Raw genomic sequence first — 22607 nt, forward strand, 5'->3', positions numbered from 1 at the left:
GCAGAACACAGTATTTAGAACATAGAATATAGAATACTTTATATAGAATTAAGAATATAGAATGTAGAACACAGAATATAGAATCTAGACTACGGAGTGCAGAATATAGAATATAGAATATAGAATAATGAGCACAAAATTTAGAATAGAGAATATAGAATCCAGAATTTAGAACATGGAATGCAGAACACAGAATTTAGAATATACAATACAGAATACTAAATATAGAATATGAATATACAATGTAGAACACAGAATTTAGAATATAGAATACAGAATACTGAATATAGAATTAGGAATATACAATGTAGAACGCAGAATATAGAATATAGAATACGGAATGCAGAATACAGAATACAGAATATAGAATGTAGAACACAGAATATAGAATATGGAAAACAGGATACAAAACCCAGAATTGAGAACATGGAATGCAGAACACAGAATTTAGAATATAGAAAACAGAATACTGAATATAGAATTTCGAATATAGAATGTAGAACACAGAATTTAGAATATAGAATAAAGAATACTGAATATAGAATTTAGAAGATAGAATGTTGAACACAGAATATAGAATATAGAATAGAGAATATAGAACCCAGAACTTAGAACACGGAAAGCAGACACAGAATTTAGAATATTGAATGCAGAATACTGAATATACCATTTAGAATATAGAATTTACAACACAGAATATAGAATATAGAACACAGAATTTAGAACACAAAATTTAGAACATGGAATGCAGTACACAGAATTTAAAATATAGAACTGCAATACTGAATATAGAATATGAATATACAATGTAGAACACAGAATTTAGAATATAGAATACAGAATACTGAATATCGAATTCAGAATATTGAATGCAGAACACAGAATGTAGAATATATTATGCAAAATACTGAATATAGAATTTAGAACATTGAATGCAGAACACAGAATTTAGAAACTACAATGCAGAATACTGTATATAGAATTTAGAATATAGAATGTAGAACACAGAATATAGAATATAGGATACAGAACATAGAAAGCAAAATTTAGAATATGGAATGCAGAGCACAGAATTTAGAATATAGAATACAGAATACTGAATATAGAATTTAGTATATAGAATGCAGAACACAGAATTTAGAACATAGCATGCAGAATACTGAGTATAGAATATAGAACATTGAATGCAGAACACAGAATTTAGAATATAGGATGCAGAATACTGTATATAGAATTAAGAATATAGAATGCATAACACAGTATATAGAATATAGACAAAGGAATGGGGAATATTGAATATAGAATATAGAATGTAGAACACAAAATATAGAATATAGAATAGAGAATATAGAACCCAGAATTGAGAAATTCAATGCAGAACAGAGAATTTAGAATATAGAATACAGAATACTGAAAATAGATTTAAATTTATAGACTGTAGAACAAAGAATATAGAATATAGAATAGGGAATCCAGAATATAGTTTGTAGAATATAGAATGAAGAACACAAATATAGAATATAGAATAGAGAATATAGAACCCAGAGATTAGAAAACGGAATGCAGAACACAGAATTTAGAATATAGAATACAGAATACTTAATATAAAATTTAGAATATAGAATGTAGAACACAGAGTATAAAATATAGAATACGGAATACTGAATATAGAATTTAGAATATAGAATGTAGAACACAGAATATAGAATAAAGAATATGGAAAGCAGACTATTGAATACAGAATATAGAAGAAGAACACAGAATATAGAATATAGAATAGAGTATATGAAACACAAAATTTAGAACATGGAATGCAGAACACAGAATTTAGAATATAGAATACAGAATACTGAATATAGAATTTAGAACACAGAATATGGAATGTAGAATACGGAATACAGAATAATGTAGACAGAATATACAATGTAGAACATAGAATTAAGAATATTGAAAGCAGAATACAGAACACGGAATTTAGAACATGGAATGCAGAACACAGAATTTAGAATATAGAATACAGATTACTGAATATAGAATTTAGAATATAGAAAGTAAAACACAGAATTTAGTATATAGAATAAAGAATACTGAATATAGAATTTAGAATATTGAACGTAGAACACAGATTATAGAATATAAAATACAGAATATAGAACACAAAATTTAGAACATGGAATCAGTACACAGAATATAAAATATGGAAAAACGTATACTGAATATAGAATATGAATATACAATGCAGAACACAGAATTTAGAATATAGAATACAGATTACTGAATATAGAATTCACAATATACAATTTTGAACACAGAATCTAGAATATAGAATACAGAATACTTAATATAGAATTTAGAATATACAATGTAGAACACAGAATATAGAATATAGAATACGGAATGCAGAATAAAGTACACAGTATATAGAACACGAAATTTAGAACATGAAATGCACAACACAGAATTTCTAATATAGAATAAAGTATACTGAATATTGAATTTAGAATATAGAATGTAGAACACAGTATATATAATATAGATTAGAGAATATAGAACCCAGAATTTAGAACATGGAATGCAGAAGAGAGGATTTAGAATATAGAATACCGAATACAAATATAGAATATGAATATACAATGTAGAACACAGAATTTAGAATATAGAATACAGAATACTGAATATACAATTTAGAATATACAATGTAGAACAAGGAATATAGAATATAGAATACGGAATGCAGAATATAGAATACAGAAGATAGAATAAAGAACAAAGAATATAGAATATGGAAAACAGAATACAAAACCCACAATTGAGAACATGGAATGAAGAACATAGAATATAGAATATAGAAAACCGAATACTGAATATAGAATTTCAAATATAGAATGTAGAACACAGAATTTAGAATATAGAATAAAGAATACTGAATATTGAATTTAGAATGTAGAATGTAGAACACAGTATTTAGAATATAGATTAGAGAATATAGAACCCAGAGTTTAGCACATGGAGTGCAGAAGTCAGAATTTCGAATATAGAATACAGAATACTTAATATAGAATTTAGAATATAGAATGTAGAACAGAGAATTTAGAATATAGAATACAGAATACTGAATTTCGAATTTAGAATATAGAATGTAGAACACAGAATATGGAATGTAGAATACGGAATGCAGAATATTCAATACAGAGTATAGAATGTAGAACACAGTATATAGCATATAGATTAGAGAATATAGAACCCAGAATTAAGAACATGGAATATAGAACACAGAATTTATTATATAGAATACATAAAACAGAATTTCGAATTTAGAATATAGAATGTAGAACACAGAATATGGAATGTAGAATACGGAATGAAGAATAATGAATAGAGAATATAGACTGTAGAACACAGAATTTAGAATATGGAAAAAAGAATATATATCCCAGAATTTAAAACATGGAATGCAGAACACAGAATTTAGAATATAGAATACATATTACTGAATATAGAATTTAGAATATAGAATGTAGAACACAGAATATAGAATATAGAATATAGAATACTGAATATAGAATTTAGAATATTGAATGTAGAACACAGAATATAGAATATAGAATACAGAATATAGAACACAATAATAAAAACATGGAATGGACAACACAGAACTTAGAATATAGAATACCGAATACTGAATATAGAATTTCGAATAAAGATTGTAGAACACAGAATTTACAATATAGAATAAAGAATACTGAATATAAATTTTAGAATATAGTATGTAGAATACCGAATATAGGATATAGAATAAAGAATATAGAACCCAGAACTTAGAACGCAGAAAGCAGAACACAGAATTTAGAATATAGAGTACAGAATACTTAATATAAAATTTACAACATAGAAGGCTGAACACAGAGTATAAGATATAGAATACGGAATACTGAATATAGGATTTAGAATATAGAATATAGAACACAGAATATAGAATATAGAATACGGAATGCAGAATATAGAATACAGAATATAGAATGTAGAACACAGAATATAGAACATAGAATAGAGTATATGGAACAAAAAATATAGAACATGCAATGCAGAACACAGAATTTAGAATATAGAATACAGAATACTGAATATAGAAATAAGAATATAGAATGTAGAACACAGAATATAGTATACGGCATGCAGAATATACAATATATTATATAGACTGCAGAAAATAGAATTTAGAATATAGTATGCAGAATACTGAATATAGAATATAGAACATTGAATGCAGAACACAGAATTTAGAATATAGAATACAGATGACTGAATATAGAATTTACAATAGAGAATTTAGAACACAGAATTTAGAATATAGAATACAGAATACTCAATATCGAATTTAGAATATAGAATGTAGAACACAGAATATGGAATGTAGAATACGGAATGCCGAATATTGAATACAGTACATAGAATATAGAACACAGAATTTAGAATATGGAAAAAAGAATATATAACCCAGAATTTAGAACATGGAATGCAGAACACAGAATTTAGAATATAGAATAGAGAATACTGAATTTAGAGTTTAGAATATACAATGTAGGACACAGAATATAGAATATAGACTACGGAAAGCCGAATATAGAATATAGAATGTAGAATAATGCGCACAAAATATAGAATAGAGTATAAAGGACTCAGAATTTAGAACATGGAATTTAGAACAAAGAATATTGAATATAGAATACAGAATACTTAATATCTAATTTAGAAAATAGAATGTAGAACACAGAATATGGAATGTAGAATACGGAATTCCTAATATTGAGTACAGAATATACAATGTAGAACACAGAATTTAATATATTGAATGTAGAATATAGAACCCAGAATTTAGAACATGGAATGCGGAACAAATAATTTAGAATATAGAATACAGATTACTGAGTATAGAATTTAGAATATAGAAAGTAGAACACAGAATAAAGAGTATAGAATACAGAATATAGAACCCAAAATTTAGAACATGAAATGCAGAACAGAGAATTTAGAGTATAGAATACCGAATACAAATATAGAATATGAATATGCAATGTAGAATACAGAATTTAGAATATAGAATACAGAATACTGAATATAGGATTTAGACTATACAATGTAGAACACAGAATATAGAATATAGAATACGGAATGCAAAATATAGTATACAGAATATAGAATATAGAACACAGAATATAGAATATGGAAAACAGAATACAAAACCCAGAATTGAGAAAATGGAATGAAGAACATAGAATTTAGAATATAGAAAACAGAATACTGAATATTGAATTTCAAATATAGAATGTTGAACACAGAATTTAGAATATAGAATAAAGAATACTGAATATTGAATTTAGAATATAGAATGTAGAACACAGTATATAGAATATAGATTAGAGAATATAGAACCCAGAATTTAGCACATGAAATGCAGAACACAGAACTTAGAATATAGAATATAGAATACTGAATATAGAATTTAGAATACAGAATGTAGAACACAGAATATAGTATATAGACAACAGAATGCATAATATAGTATATAGAGTATAGAATGATGAACACAAATTATAGTATATACAATAGAGAATATAGAACCCAGAATTAAGAACATGGAATTTAGAACACAGAATTTAGAATATAGAATACAGAATACTGAATTTCGTATTTAGAATATAGAATGTAGAACACAGAATATGGAATGAAGGATACGAAATGCAGAATATTGAATACAGAATATAGAATGTAGAACACAGTGTATAGAATATAGATTAGAGAATATAGAAACCAGAATTTAGAACATGGAATGGAGAACACACAATATAGAATATAGAATATAGAATACTGAATATAGAATTTAGAATATAGAATTTAGAACACAGAATATCGAATGTAGAATACGGAATGCAAAATTTTGTATACAGAATATACAATGTAGAACACAGAATTTAGAATATGGAAAGCAGAATATAGAACACGGAATTAAAACATGGAATGTGGAAAACAGAATTTATTATATAGAATACAGTATACTGAATATCGAATATAGAATATAGAATGTAGAACACAGAATATGGAATGTAGAATACGGAATGCAGAATATTGAATACAGAATATAGAATTTAGAACACAGAATTAAGAATATAGATTATATAATACTGAATATAGAATTTAGAATATAGAATGTAGAACACAGAATATAGAGTATAGAATACAGAATATAGAACCCAAAATTTAGAACATGGAATGAAGAACAGAGGATTTAGAATATAGAATACCGAATACAAATATACAATATGAATATACAATGTAGAACACAGAATTTAGAATATAGTTTAGAGAATAAAGAACATAGAATTTAGCACATGGAATGCAGAAAACAGAACACTGAATATAGAATTTAGAATATAGAATGTAGAACACAGAATATAGAATATAGACAACGGAATGCAGAATGTAGAATATAGAGTATAGAATGATGAATACAAATTATAGAATATAGAATAGAGAATATAGAACCCAAAATTAAGAACATGGAATGTAGAACACACAAATTAGGATATAGAATCCAGAATATTGAATTTCGAGTTTGAATATAGAATGTAGAACATAGAATATGGAATGTAGAGTACGGAATGCAGAATATTGAATACAGAATATAGAATATAGAACACAGAATTTAAAATATGGAAAAAGGAATATATAACCCAGAATTTAGAACATGGAATGCAGAACACAGAATTTAGAATATAGAATACAGATTACTGAATATAGAATTTAGAATATAGAATGTAGAACACAGAATATAGAATAAAGAATATGGAAAGCAGACTATTGAATACAGAATATAGAAGAAGAACACAGAATATAGAATATAGAATAGAGTATATGAAACACAAAATTTAGAACATGGAATGCAGAACACAGAATTTAGAATATAGAATACAGAATACTGAATATAGAATTTAGAACACAGAATATGGAATGTAGAATACGGAATACAGAATAATGTAGACAGAATATACAATGTAGAACATAGAATTAAGAATATTGAAAGCAGAATACAGAACACGGAATTTAGAACATGGAATGCAGAACACAGAATTTAGAATATAGAATACAGATTACTGAATATAGAATTTAGAATATAGAAAGTAAAACACAGAATTTAGTATATAGAATAAAGAATACTGAATATAGAATTTAGAATATTGAACGTAGAACACAGATTATAGAATATAAAATACAGAATATAGAACACAAAATTTAGAACATGGAATCAGTACACAGAATATAAAATATGGAAAAACTTATACTGAATATAGAATATGAATATACAATGCAGAACACAGAATTTAGAATATAGAATACAGATTACTGAATATAGAATTTACAATATACAATTTTGAACACAGAATCTAGAATATAGAATACAGAATACTTAATATAGAATTTAGAATATACAATGTAGAACACAGAATATAGAATATAGAATACGGAATGCAGAATTAAGTACACAGTATATAGAACACGAAATTTAGAACATGAAATGCACAACACAGAATTTCTAATATAGAATAAAGTATACTGAATATTGAATTTAGAATATAGAATGTAGAACACAGTATATATAATATAGATTAGAGAATATAGAACCCAGAATTTAGAACTTGGAATGCAGAACACAGAATTTAGAATATAGAATACAGAATACTGAATATTGAATTTAGAATATAGAATATAGGACACAGAGTAAAGAATATAGAATACGGAATACTGAATATAGAATATAGAATATAGAATATAGAACATAAAATATAGAACATAGTTTATGGAATGCAGAATTTAGAATACAGAATATAGAATGTAGAACACAGAATATAGAATATCGAATACAGTATATGGAACGCAAAATTTAGAAAATGGAATTCAGAACACACAATATAGAATATAGAATACAGAATACTGAATTTAGAATTTAGAATATTGAATTTAGAACACAGAATATGGAATGTAAAATACGGAATGCAGAATATTGTATACAGAATATACAATGTAGAACACAGAATTTAGAATATGGAAAGCAGAATATAGAACACGGAATTAAAACATGGAATGTAGAAAACAGAATTTATTATATAGAATACAGTATACTGAATATCGAATTTAGAATATAGTATGTAGAACACAGAGTATGGAATGTAGAATATGGAATGCAGAATATTGATTACAGAATATAGAATGTAGAACATAGAATTTAGTATATAGATTATATAATACTGAATATACAATTTAGAATATAGAATGTAGAACACAGAATATAGAGTATAGAATACAGAATATAGAACCCAAAATTTAGAACATGGAATGCAGAAGAGAGGATTTAGAATATAGAATACCGAATACAAATATAGAATATGAATATACAATGTAGAACACAGAATTTAGAATATAGAATACAGAATACTGAATATACAATTTAGAATATACAATGTAGAACAAGGAATATAGAATATAGAATACGGAATGCAGAATATAGAATACAGAAGATAGAATAAAGAACAAAGAATATAGAATATGGAAAACAGAATACAAAACCCAAAATTGAGAACATGGAATGAAGAACATAGAATATAGAATATAGAAAAACGAATACTGAATATAGAATTTCAAATATAGAATGTAGAACACAGAATTTAGAATATAGAATAAAGAATACTGAATATTGAATTTAGAATGTAGAATGTAGAACACAGTATTTAGAATATAGATTAGAGAATATAGAACCCAGAGTTTAGCACATGGAGTGCAGAAGTCAGAATTTCGAATATAGAATACAGAATACTTAATATAGAATTTAGAATATAGAATGTAGAACAGAGAATTTAGAATATAGAATACAGAATACTGAATTTCGAATTTAGAATATAGAATGTAGAACACAGAATATGGAATGTAGAATACGGAATGCAGAATATTGAATACAGAGTATAGAATGTAGAACACAGTATATAGCATATAGATTAGAGAATATAGAACCCAGAATTAAGAACATGGAATATAGAACACAGAATTTAGTATATAGAATACATAAAACATAATTTCGAATTTAGAATATAGAATGTAGAACACAGAATATGGAATGTAGAATACGGAATGAAGAATAATGAATAGAGAATATAGACTGTAGAACACAGAATTTAGAATATGGAAAAAAGAATATATATCCCAGAATTTAAAACATGGAATGCAGAACACAGAATTTAGAATATAGAATACATATTACTGAATATAGAATTTAGAATATAGAATGTAGAACACAGAATATAGAATATAGAATATAGAATACTGAATATAGAATTTAGAATATTGAATGTAGAACACAGAATATAGAATATAGAATACAGAATATAGAACACAATATTAAAAACATGGAATGGACAACACAGAACTTAGAATATAGAATACCGAATACTGAATATAGAATTTCGAATAAAGATTGTAGAACACAGAATTTACAATATAGAATAAAGAATACTGAATATAAATTTTAGAATATAGTATGTAGAATACCGAATATAGGATATAGAATAAAGAATATAGAACCCAGAACTTAGAACGCAGAAAGCAGAACACAGAATTTAGAATATAGAGTACTGAATACTTAATATAAAATTTACAATATAGAAGGCTGAACACAGAGTATAAGATATAGAATACGGAATACTGAATATAGGATTTAGAATATAGAATATAGAACACAGAATATAGAATATAGAATACGGAATGCAGAATATAGAATACAGAATATATAATGTAGAACACAGAATATAGAACATAGAATAGAGTATATGGAACAAAAAATATAGAACATGCAATGCAGAACACAGAATTTAGAATATAGAATACAGAATACTGAATATAGAAATAAGAATATAGAATGTAGAACACAGAATATAGTATACGGCATGCAGAATATACAATATATTATATAGACTGCAGAAAATAGAATTTAGAATATAGTATGCAGAATACTGAATATAGAATATAGAACATTGAATGCAGAACACAGAATTTAGAATATAGAATACAGATTACTGAATATAGAATTTACAATAGAGAATTTGGAACACAGAATTTAGAATATAGAATACAGAATACTCAATATCGAATTTAGAATATAGAATGTAGAACACAGAATATGGAATGTAGAATACGGAATGCCGAATATTGAATACAGTACATAGAATATAGAACACAGAATTTAGAATATGGAAAAAAGAATATATAACCCAGAATTTAGAACATGGAATGCAGAACACAGAATTTAGAATATAGAATAGAGAATACTGAATTTAGAGTTTAGAATATACAATGTAGGACACAGAATATAGAATATAGACTACGGAAAGCCGAATATAGAATATAGAATGTAGAATAATGCGCACAAAATATAGAATAGAGTATAAAGGACTCAGAATTTAGAACATGGAATTTAGAACAAAGAATATTGAATATAGAATACAGAATACTTAATATCTAATTTAGAAAATAGAATGTAGAACACAGAATATGGAATGTAGAATACGGAATTCCTAATATTGAGTACAGAATATACAATGTAGAACACAGAATTTAATATATTGAATGTAGAATATAGAACCCAGAATTTAGAACATGGAATGCGGAACAAATAATTTAGAATATAGAATACAGATTACTGAGTATAGAATTTAGAATATAGAAAGTAGAACACAGAATAAGGAGTATAGAATACAGAATATAGAACCCAAAATTTAGAACATGGAATGCAGAACAGAGAATTTAGAGTATAGAATACCGAATACAAATATAGAATATGAATATGCAATGTAGAATACAGAATTTAGAATATAGAATACAGAATACTGAATATAGGATTTAGACTATACAATGTAGAACACAGAATATAGAATATAGAATACGGAATGCAAAATATAGTATACAGAATATAGAATATAGAACACAGAATATAGAATATGGAAAACAGAATACAAAACCCAGAATTGAGAAAATGGAATGAAGAACATAGAATTTAGAATATAGAAAACAGAATACTGAATATTGAATTTCAAATATAGAATGTTGAACACAGAATTTAGAATATAGAATAAAGAATACTGAATATTGAATTTAGAATATAGAATGTAGAACACAGTATATAGAATATAGATTAGAGAATATAGAACCCAGAATTTAGCACATGGAATGCAGAACACAGAATTTAGATTATAGAATACAGATTACTGAATATAGAAATTAGAATATAGAATGTAGAACACAGAATATACAGTATAGACTACAGAATGCAGAATATAGAACATAGTATTTAGAATGATAAACACAAAATATAGAATATAGAATAGAGAATATAGAACACAGAATTAAGTACATGGAATGTAGAACACAGAATTTAGAATATAGAACACAATACTGAATATCGAATTTAGAATATAGAATGTAGAACATAGAATATGGAATGTAGAATACAGAATGCAAAATATTGAATACATAATATAGAATGTAGAACACAGAATTAAGAATATAGAATATAGAATATTGAATAAAGAATTTAGAATATAGACTGTAGAACACAGAATATACAATATAGAATAAAGAATAAAGAACCCAAAATTTAGAACATGGAATACAGAACACAGAATTTAGAATATAGAATACCGAATACTAAATATAGAATATGAATATACAATGTAGAACACAGAATTTAGAATATATAATAAAGAATACTGAATATAGAATTTAGAAGATATAATGTAGAACACAGAATATAGAATATAGAATAGAGAATATAGAACCCAGAACTTAGAACACGGAAAGCAGAACACAGAATTTAGAATATAGAATACAGAATACTTTATATAGAATTTAGAATATAGAATGTAGAACACAGAATATAGAATATAGACTAGGGAATGCAGAATATAGTATATGGGGTATAGAATTATGAACACAAATTATAGAATATAGAATAGAGAATATAGAACACAGAATTAAGAACATGGAATTTAGAACACAGGATTTTGTCTATAGAATACAAAATACTGAATTACGAATTTAGAATATAGAATGTAGAACACAGAATATGGATGTAGAATATGGAATGCAGAATATTGAATACAGAATATAGAATGTAGAACACAGTATATAGAATTTACATTAGAGAATATAGAACCCAGTATTTAAAAGATGGAATGCAGAACACAGTATTTAGAATATAGAATATAGAATACTGAATATAGAATTAGGAATATACAATGTAGAACGCAGAATATAGAATATAGAATACGGAATGCAGAATACAGAATACAGAATATAGAATGTAGAACACAGAATATAGAATATGGAAAACAGGATACAAAACCCAGAATTGAGAACATGGAATGCAGAACACAGAATTTAGAATATAGAAAACAGAATACTGAATATAGAATTTCGAATATAGAATGTAGAACACAGAATTTAGAATATAGAATAAAGAATACTGAATATAGAATTTAGAAGATAGAATGTTGAACACAGAATATAGAATATAGAATAGAGAATATAGAACCCAGAACTTAGAACACGGAAAGCAGACACAGAATTTAGAATATAGAATGTAGAATACTGAATATACAATTAAGAATATAGAATTTACAACACAGAATATAGAATATAGAACACAGAATTTAGAACACAAAATTTAGAACATGGAATGCAGTACACAGAATTTAAAATATAGAACAGCAATACTGAATATAGAATATGAATATACAATGTACAACACAGAATTTAGAATATAGAATACAGAATACTGAATATCGAATTTAGAATATTGAATGCAGAACACAGAATGTAGAATATATTATGCAAAATACTGAATATAGAATTTAGAACATTGAATGCAGAACACAGAATTTAGAAACTACAATGCAGAATACTGTATATAGAATTTAGAATATAGAATGTAGAGCACAGAATATAGAATATAGGATACAGAATATAGAAACCAATATTTAGAACATGGAATGCAGAGCACAGAATTTAGAATATATAATACAGAATACTGAATATAGAATTTAGTATATAGAATGCAGAACACAGAATTTAGAACATAGTATGCAGAATAGTGAGTGTAGAATATAGAACATTGAATGCAGAACACAGAATTTAGAATATAGTATGCAGAATACTGTATATAGAATTAAGAATATAGAATGCATAACACAGTATATAGAATATAGAAAAAGGAATGGGGAATATTGAATATAGAATATAGAATGAAGAACACAAAATATAGAATATAGAATAGAGAATATAGAACCCTGAATTGAGAATTTCCATGCAGAACAGACAATTTAGAATATAGAATACAGAATACTGAAAAAAGATTAAAATTTATAGACTGTAGAACAAAGAATATAGAATATAGAATAGGGAATCCAGAATATAGATTGTAGAATATAGAATGAAGAACACAAATATAGAATATAGAATAGAGAATATAGAACCCAGAGATTAGAAAACGGAATGCAGAACACAGAATTTAGAATATAGAAGACAGAATACTTAATATAAAATTTTGAATATAGATTGCAGAATACGGTATATAGAATTTAGAATATAGAATGTAGAACACAGAATATGGAATGTAGAATACGGAATGCAGAATATTGAATACAGAATATAGAATGTAGAACACACAATATAGAAAATGGAAAACAGAATATATAACCCAGAATTTAGAACATGGAATGCAGAACACAGGATTTAGAATATAGAATACAGAATAGTGAATATAGAATTTAGAATATAGAATGTAGAACACAGAATTTAGAATATAGAACACGGAATACTGAATATAGAATTTAGAATATAGAATGTAGAACACAAAATATGGAATTTAGAATATGGAATGCAGAATATTGAATACAGAATATAGAATGAAGAACACAGAATTTAGAATATGGAAAACAAAATATAGAATCCAGAATTGAAAACATTGAAGGAAGAATACAGAATTTAGAATATAGAAAACAGAACACTGAATATAGAATTTCGAATATAGAATGTAGAACAGAATTTAGAATATAGAAAAAGAATACTGAATATAGAATTTAGAAAATAGAATGTAGAACACAGATTATAGAATATAGAATAGAGAATATAGAACCCAGAACTTAGAACACGGAAAGCAGAACACAGAATTTAGAATATAGAATACAGAATACTTTATATAGAATTTAGAATATAGAATGTAGAATACAGAATATAGAATATAGACTACGGAATGCAGAATATAGTATATGGTGTATAGAATTATGAACACAAAATATAGAATATAGAATATAGAATATAGAACCCAGAATTAAGAACATGGAATTTAGAACACAGGATTTAGACTATAGAATACAAAATACTGAATTACGAATTTAGAATATAGAATGTAGAACACAGAATATGGATGTAGAATATGGAATGCAGAATATTGAATACAGAATATAGAATGTAGAACACAGAATTTAGAATATGGAAAACAGAATATAGAACCCAGAATTGAGAACATTGAAGGCAGAATACAGAATTTAGAATATAGAGAACAGAACACTGAATATAGAATTTCGAACATAGAATGTAGAACAGAATTTAGAATATAGAAAAAGAATACTGAATATAGAAATTAGAATATAGAATATAGAACACAGATTATAGAATATTGAATAGAGAATATAGAACCCAGAACTTATAACACGGAAAGCAGAACACAGAATTTAGAATATAGAATACAGAATGCTTTATATAGAATTTAGAATATAGAATGTAGAACACAGAATATAGAATATAGACTACGGAATGCAGAATATAGTATATGGAGTATAGAATTATGAACACAAATTATAGAATATAGAATAGAGAATATAGAACCCAGAATTAAGAACATGGAATTTAGAACACAGGATTTAGACTATAGAATACAAAATACTGAATTACGAATTTAGAATATAGAATGTAGAACACAGAATATGGATGTAGAATATGGAATGCAGAATATTGAATACAGAATATAGAATGTAGAACAAAGTATATAGAATTTACATTAGAGATTATAGAACCCAGTATTTAGAACATGGAATGCAGAACACAGTATTTAGAACATAGAATATAGAATACTTTATATAGAATTAAGAATATAGAATGTAGAACACAGAATATAGAATCTAGACTACGGAGTGCAGAATATAGAATATAGAATATAGAATAATGAGCACAAAATTTAGAATAGAGAATATAGAATCCAGAATTTAGAACATGGAATGCAGAACACAGAATTTAGAATATACAATACAGAATACTAAATATAGAATATGAATATACAATGTAGAACACAGAATTTAGAATATAGAATACAGAATACTGAATATAGAATTAGGAATATACAATGTAGAACGCAGAATATAGAATATAGAATACGGAATGCAGAATACAGAATACAGAATATAGAATGTAGAACACAGAATATAGAATATGGAAAACAGGATACAAAACCCAGAATTGAGAACATGGAATGCAGAACACAGAATTTAGAATATAGAAAACAGAATACTGAATATAGAATTTCGAATATAGAATGTAGAACACAGAATTTAGAATATAGAATAAAGAATACTGAATATAGAATTTAGAAGATAGAATGTTGAACACAGAATATAGAATATAGAATAGAGAATATAGAACCCAGAACTTAGAACACGGAAAGCAGACACAGAATTTAGAATATTGAATGCAGAATACTGAATATACCATTTAGAATATAGAATTTACAACACAGAATATAGAATATAGAACACAGAATTTAGAACACAAAATTTAGAACATGGAATGCAGTACACAGAATTTAAAATATAGAACTGCAATACTGAATATAGAATATGAATATACAATGTAGAACACAGAATTTAGAATATAGAATACAGAATACTGAATATCGAATTCAGAATATTGAATGCAGAACACAGAATGTAGAATATATTATGCAAAATACTGAATATAGAATTTAGAACATTGAATGCAGAACACAGAATTTAGAAACTACAATGCAGAATACTGTATATAGAATTTAGAATATAGAATGTAGAACACAGAATATAGAATATAGGATACAGAACATAGAAAGCAAAATTTAGAATATGGAATGCAGAGCACAGAATTTAGAATATAGAATACAGAATACTGAATATAGAATTTAGTATATAGAATGCAGAACACAGAATTTAGAACATAGCATGCAGAATACTGAGTATAGAATATAGAACATTGAATGCAGAACACAGAATTTAGAATATAGGATGCAGAATACTGTATATAGAATTAAGAATATAGAATGCATAACACAGTATATAGAATATAGACAAAGGAATGGGGAATATTGAATATAGAATATAGAATGTAGAACACAAAATATAGAATATAGAATAGAGAATATAGAACCCAGAATTGAGAAATTCAATGCAGAACAGAGAATTTAGAATATAGAATACAGAATACTGAAAATAGATTTAAATTTATAGACTGTAGAACAAAGAATATAGAATATAGAATAGGGAATCCAGAATATAGTTTGTAGAATATAGAATGAAGAACACAAATATAGAATATAGAATAGAGAATATAGAACCCAGAGATTAGAAAACGGAATGCAGAACACAGAATTTAGAATATAGAATACAGAATACTTAATATAAAATTTAGAATATAGAATGTAGAACACAGAGTATAAAATATAGAATACGGAATACTGAATATAGAATTTAGAATATAGAATGTAGAACACAGAATATAGAATAAAGAATATGGAAAGCAGACTATTGAATACAGAATATAGAAGAAGAACACAGAATATAGAATATAGAATAGAGTATATGAAACACAAAATTTAGAACATGGAATGCAGAACACAGAATTTAGAATATAGAATACAGAATACTGAATATAGAATTTAGAACACAGAATATGGAATGTAGAATACGGAATACAGAATAATGTAGACAGAATATACAATGTAGAACATAGAATTAAGAATATTGAAAGCAGAATACAGAACACGGAATTTAGAACATGGAATGCAGAACACAGAATTTAGAATATAGAATACAGATTACTGAATATAGAATTTAGAATATAGAAAGTAAAACACAGAATTTAGTATATAGAATAAAGAATACTGAATATAGAATTTAGAATATTGAACGTAGAACACAGATTATAGAATATAAAATACAGAATATAGAACACAAAATTTAGAACATGGAATCAGTACACAGAATATAAAATATGGAAAAACGTATACTGAATATAGAATATGAATATACAATGCAGAACACAGAATTTAGAATATAGAATACAGATTACTGAATATAGAATTCACAATATACAATTTTGAACACAGAATCTAGAATATAGAATACAGAATACTTAATATAGAATTTAGAATATACAATGTAGAACACAGAATATAGAATATAGAATACGGAATGCAGAATAAAGTACACAGTATATAGAACACGAAATTTAGAACATGAAATGCACAACACAGAATTTCTAATATAGAATAAAGTATACTGAATATTGAATTTAGAATATAGAATGTAGAACACAGTATATATAATATAGATTAGAGAATATAGAACCCAGAATTTAGAACATGGAATGCAGAAGAGAGGATTTAGAATATAGAATACCGAATACAAATATAGAATATGAATATACAATGTAGAACACAGAATTTAGAATATAGAATACAGAATACTGAATATACAATTTAGAATATACAATGTAGAACAAGGAATATAGAATATAGAATACGGAATGCAGAATATAGAATACAGAAGATAGAATAAAGAACAAAGAATATAGAATATGGAAAACAGAATACAAAACCCACAATTGAGAACATGGAATGAAGAACATAGAATATAGAATATAGAAAACCGAATACTGAATATAGAATTTCAAATATAGAATGTAGAACACAGAATTTAGAATATAGAATAAAGAATACTGAATATTGAATTTAGAATGTAGAATGTAGAACACAGTATTTAGAATATAGATTAGAGAATATAGAACCCAGAGTTTAGCACATGGAGTGCAGAAGTCAGAATTTCGAATATAGAATACAGAATACTTAATATAGAATTTAGAATATAGAATGTAGAACAGAGAATTTAGAATATAGAATACAGAATACTGAATTTCGAATTTAGAATATAGAATGTAGAACACAGAATATGGAATGTAGAATACGGAATGCAGAATATTCAATACAGAGTATAGAATGTAGAACACAGTATATAGCATATAGATTAGAGAATATAGAACCCAGAATTAAGAACATGGAATATAGAACACAGAATTTAGTATATAGAATACATAAAACAGAATTTCGAATTTAGAATATAGAATGTAGAACACAGAATATGGAATGTAGAATACGGAATGAAGAATAATGAATAGAGAATATAGACTGTAGAACACAGAATTTAGAATATGGAAAAAAGAATATATATCCCAGAATTTAAAACATGGAATGCAGAACACAGAATTTAGAATATAGAATACATATTACTGAATATAGAATTTAGAATATAGAATGTAGAACACAGAATATAGAATATAGAATATAGAATACTGAATATAGAATTTAGAATATTGAATGTAGAACACAGAATATAGAATATAGAATACAGAATATAGAACACAATAATAAAAACATGGAATGGACAACACAGAACTTAGAATATAGAATACCGAATACTGAATATAGAATTTCGAATAAAGATTGTAGAACACAGAATTTACAATATAGAATAAAGAATACTGAATATAAATTTTAGAATATAGTATGTAGAATACCGAATATAGGATATAGAATAAAGAATATAGAACCCAGAACTTAGAACGCAGAAAGCAGAACACAGAATTTAGAATATAGAGTACAGAATACTTAATATAAAATTTACAACATAGAAGGCTGAACACAGAGTATAAGATATAGAATACGGAATACTGAATATAGGATTTAGAATATAGAATATAGAACACAGAATATAGAATATAGAATACGGAATGCAGAATATAGAATACAGAATATAGAATGTAGAACACAGAATATAGAACATAGAATAGAGTATATGGAACAAAAAATATAGAACATGCAATGCAGAACACAGAATTTAGAATATAGAATACAGAATACTGAATATAGAAATAAGAATATAGAATGTAGAACACAGAATATAGTATACGGCATGCAGAATATACAATATATTATATAGACTGCAGAAAATAGAATTTAGAATATAGTATGCAGAATACTGAATATAGAATATAGAACATTGAATGCAGAACACAGAATTTAGAATATAGAATACAGATGACTGAATATAGAATTTACAATAGAGAATTTAGAACACAGAATTTAGAATATAGAATACAGAATACTCAATATCGAATTTAGAATATAGAATGTAGAACACAGAATATGGAATGTAGAATACGGAATGCCGAATATTGAATACAGTACATAGAATATAGAACACAGAATTTAGAATATGGAAAAAAGAATATATAACCCAGAATTTAGAACATGGAATGCAGAACACAGAATTTAGAATATAGAATAGAGAATACTGAATTTAGAGTTTAGAATATACAATGTAGGACACAGAATATAGAATATAGACTACGGAAAGCCGAATATAGAATATAGAATGTAGAATAATGCGCACAAAATATAGAATAGAGTATAAAGGACTCAGAATTTAGAACATGGAATTTAGAACAAAGAATATTGAATATAGAATACAGAATACTTAATATCTAATTTAGAAAATAGAATGTAGAACACAGAATATGGAATGTAGAATACGGAATTCCTAATATTGAGTACAGAATATACAATGTAGAACACAGAATTTAATATATTGAATGTAGAATATAGAACCCAGAATTTAGAACATGGAATGCGGAACAAATAATTTAGAATATAGAATACAGATTACTGAGTATAGAATTTAGAATATAGAAAGTAGAACACAGAATAAAGAGTATAGAATACAGAATATAGAACCCAAAATTTAGAACATGAAATGCAGAACAGAGAATTTAGAGTATAGAATACCGAATACAAATATAGAATATGAATATGCAATGTAGAATACAGAATTTAGAATATAGAATACAGAATACTGAATATAGGATTTAGACTATACAATGTAGAACACAGAATATAGAATATAGAATACGGAATGCAAAATATAGTATACAGAATATAGAATATAGAACACAGAATATAGAATATGGAAAACAGAATACAAAACCCAGAATTGAGAAAATGGAATGAAGAACATAGAATTTAGAATATAGAAAACAGAATACTGAATATTGAATTTCAAATATAGAATGTTGAACACAGAATTTAGAATATAGAATAAAGAATACTGAATATTGAATTTAGAATATAGAATGTAGAACACAGTATATAGAATATAGATTAGAGAATATAGAACCCAGAATTTAGCACATGAAATGCAGAACACAGAACTTAGAATATAGAATATAGAATACTGAATATAGAATTTAGAATACAGAATGTAGAACACAGAATATAGTATATAGACAACAGAATGCATAATATAGTATATAGAGTATAGAATGATGAACACAAATTATAGTATATACAATAGAGAATATAGAACCCAGAATTAAGAACATGGAATTTAGAACACAGAATTTAGAATATAGAATACAGAATACTGAATTTCGTATTTAGAATATAGAATGTAGAACACAGAATATGGAATGAAGGATACGAAATGCAGAATATTGAATACAGAATATAGAATGTAGAACACAGTGTATAGAATATAGATTAGAGAATATAGAAACCAGAATTTAGAACATGGAATGGAGAACACACAATATAGAATATAGAATATAGAATACTGAATATAGAATTTAGAATATAGAATTTAGAACACAGAATATCGAATGTAGAATACGGAATGCAAAATATTGTATACAGAATATACAATGTAGAACACAGAATTTAGAATATGGAAAGCAGAATATAGAACACGGAATTAAAACATGGAATGTGGAAAACAGAATTTATTATATAGAATACAGTATACTGAATATCGAATTTAGAATATAGAATGTAGAACACAGAATATGGAATGTAGAATACGGAATGCAGAATATTGAATACAGAATATAGAATTTAGAACACAGAATTAAGAATATAGATTATATAATACTGAATATAGAATTTAGAATATAGAATGTAGAACACAGAATATAGAGTATAGAATACAGAATATAGAACCCAAAATTTAGAACATGGAATGAAGAACAGAGGATTTAGAATATAGAATACCGAATACAAATATACAATATGAATATACAATGTAGAACACAGAATTTAGAATATAGTTTAGAGAATAAAGAACATAGAATTTAGCACATGGAATGCAGAAAACAGAACACTGAATATAGAATTTAGAATATAGAATGTAGAACACAGAATATAGAATATAGACAACGGAATGCAGAATGTAGAATATAGAGTATAGAATGATGAATACAAATTATAGAATATAGAATAGAGAATATAGAACCCAAAATTAAGAACATGGAATGTAGAACACACAAATTAGGATATAGAATCCAGAATATTGAATTTCGAGTTTAGAATATAGAATGTAGAACATAGAATATGGAATGTAGAGTACGGAATGCAGAATATTGAATACAGAATATAGAATATAGAACACAGAATTTAAAATATGGAAAAAGGAATATATAACCCAGAATTTAGAACATGGAATGCAGAACACAGAATTTAGAATATAGAATACAGATTACTGAATATAGAATTTAGAATATAGAATGTAGAACACAGAATATAGAATAAAGAATATGGAAAGCAGACTATTGAATACAGAATATAGAAGAAGAACACAGAATATAGAATATAGAATAGAGTATATGAAACACAAAATTTAGAACATGGAATGCAGAACACAGAATTTAGAATATAGAATACAGAATACTGAATATAGAATTTAGAACACAGAATATGGAATGTAGAATACGGAATACAGAATAATGTAGACAGAATATACAATGTAGAACATAGAATTAAGAATATTGAAAGCAGAATACAGAACACGGAATTTAGAACATGGAATGCAGAACACAGAATTTAGAATATAGAATACAGATTACTGAATATAGAATTTAGAATATAGAAAGTAAAACACAGAATTTAGTATATAGAATAAAGAATACTGAATATAGAATTTAGAATATTGAACGTAGAACACAGATTATAGAATATAAAATACAGAATATAGAACACAAAATTTAGAACATGGAAACAGTACACAGAATATAAAATATGGAAAAACTTATACTGAATATAGAATATGAATATACAATGCAGAACACAGAATTTAGAATATAGAATACAGATTACTGAATAT

Source organism: Vicugna pacos, unplaced genomic scaffold, assembly GCF_048564905.1.
Source record: "Vicugna pacos unplaced genomic scaffold, VicPac4 scaffold_16, whole genome shotgun sequence".
NCBI classification, from domain to species: domain Eukaryota; kingdom Metazoa; phylum Chordata; class Mammalia; order Artiodactyla; family Camelidae; genus Vicugna; species Vicugna pacos.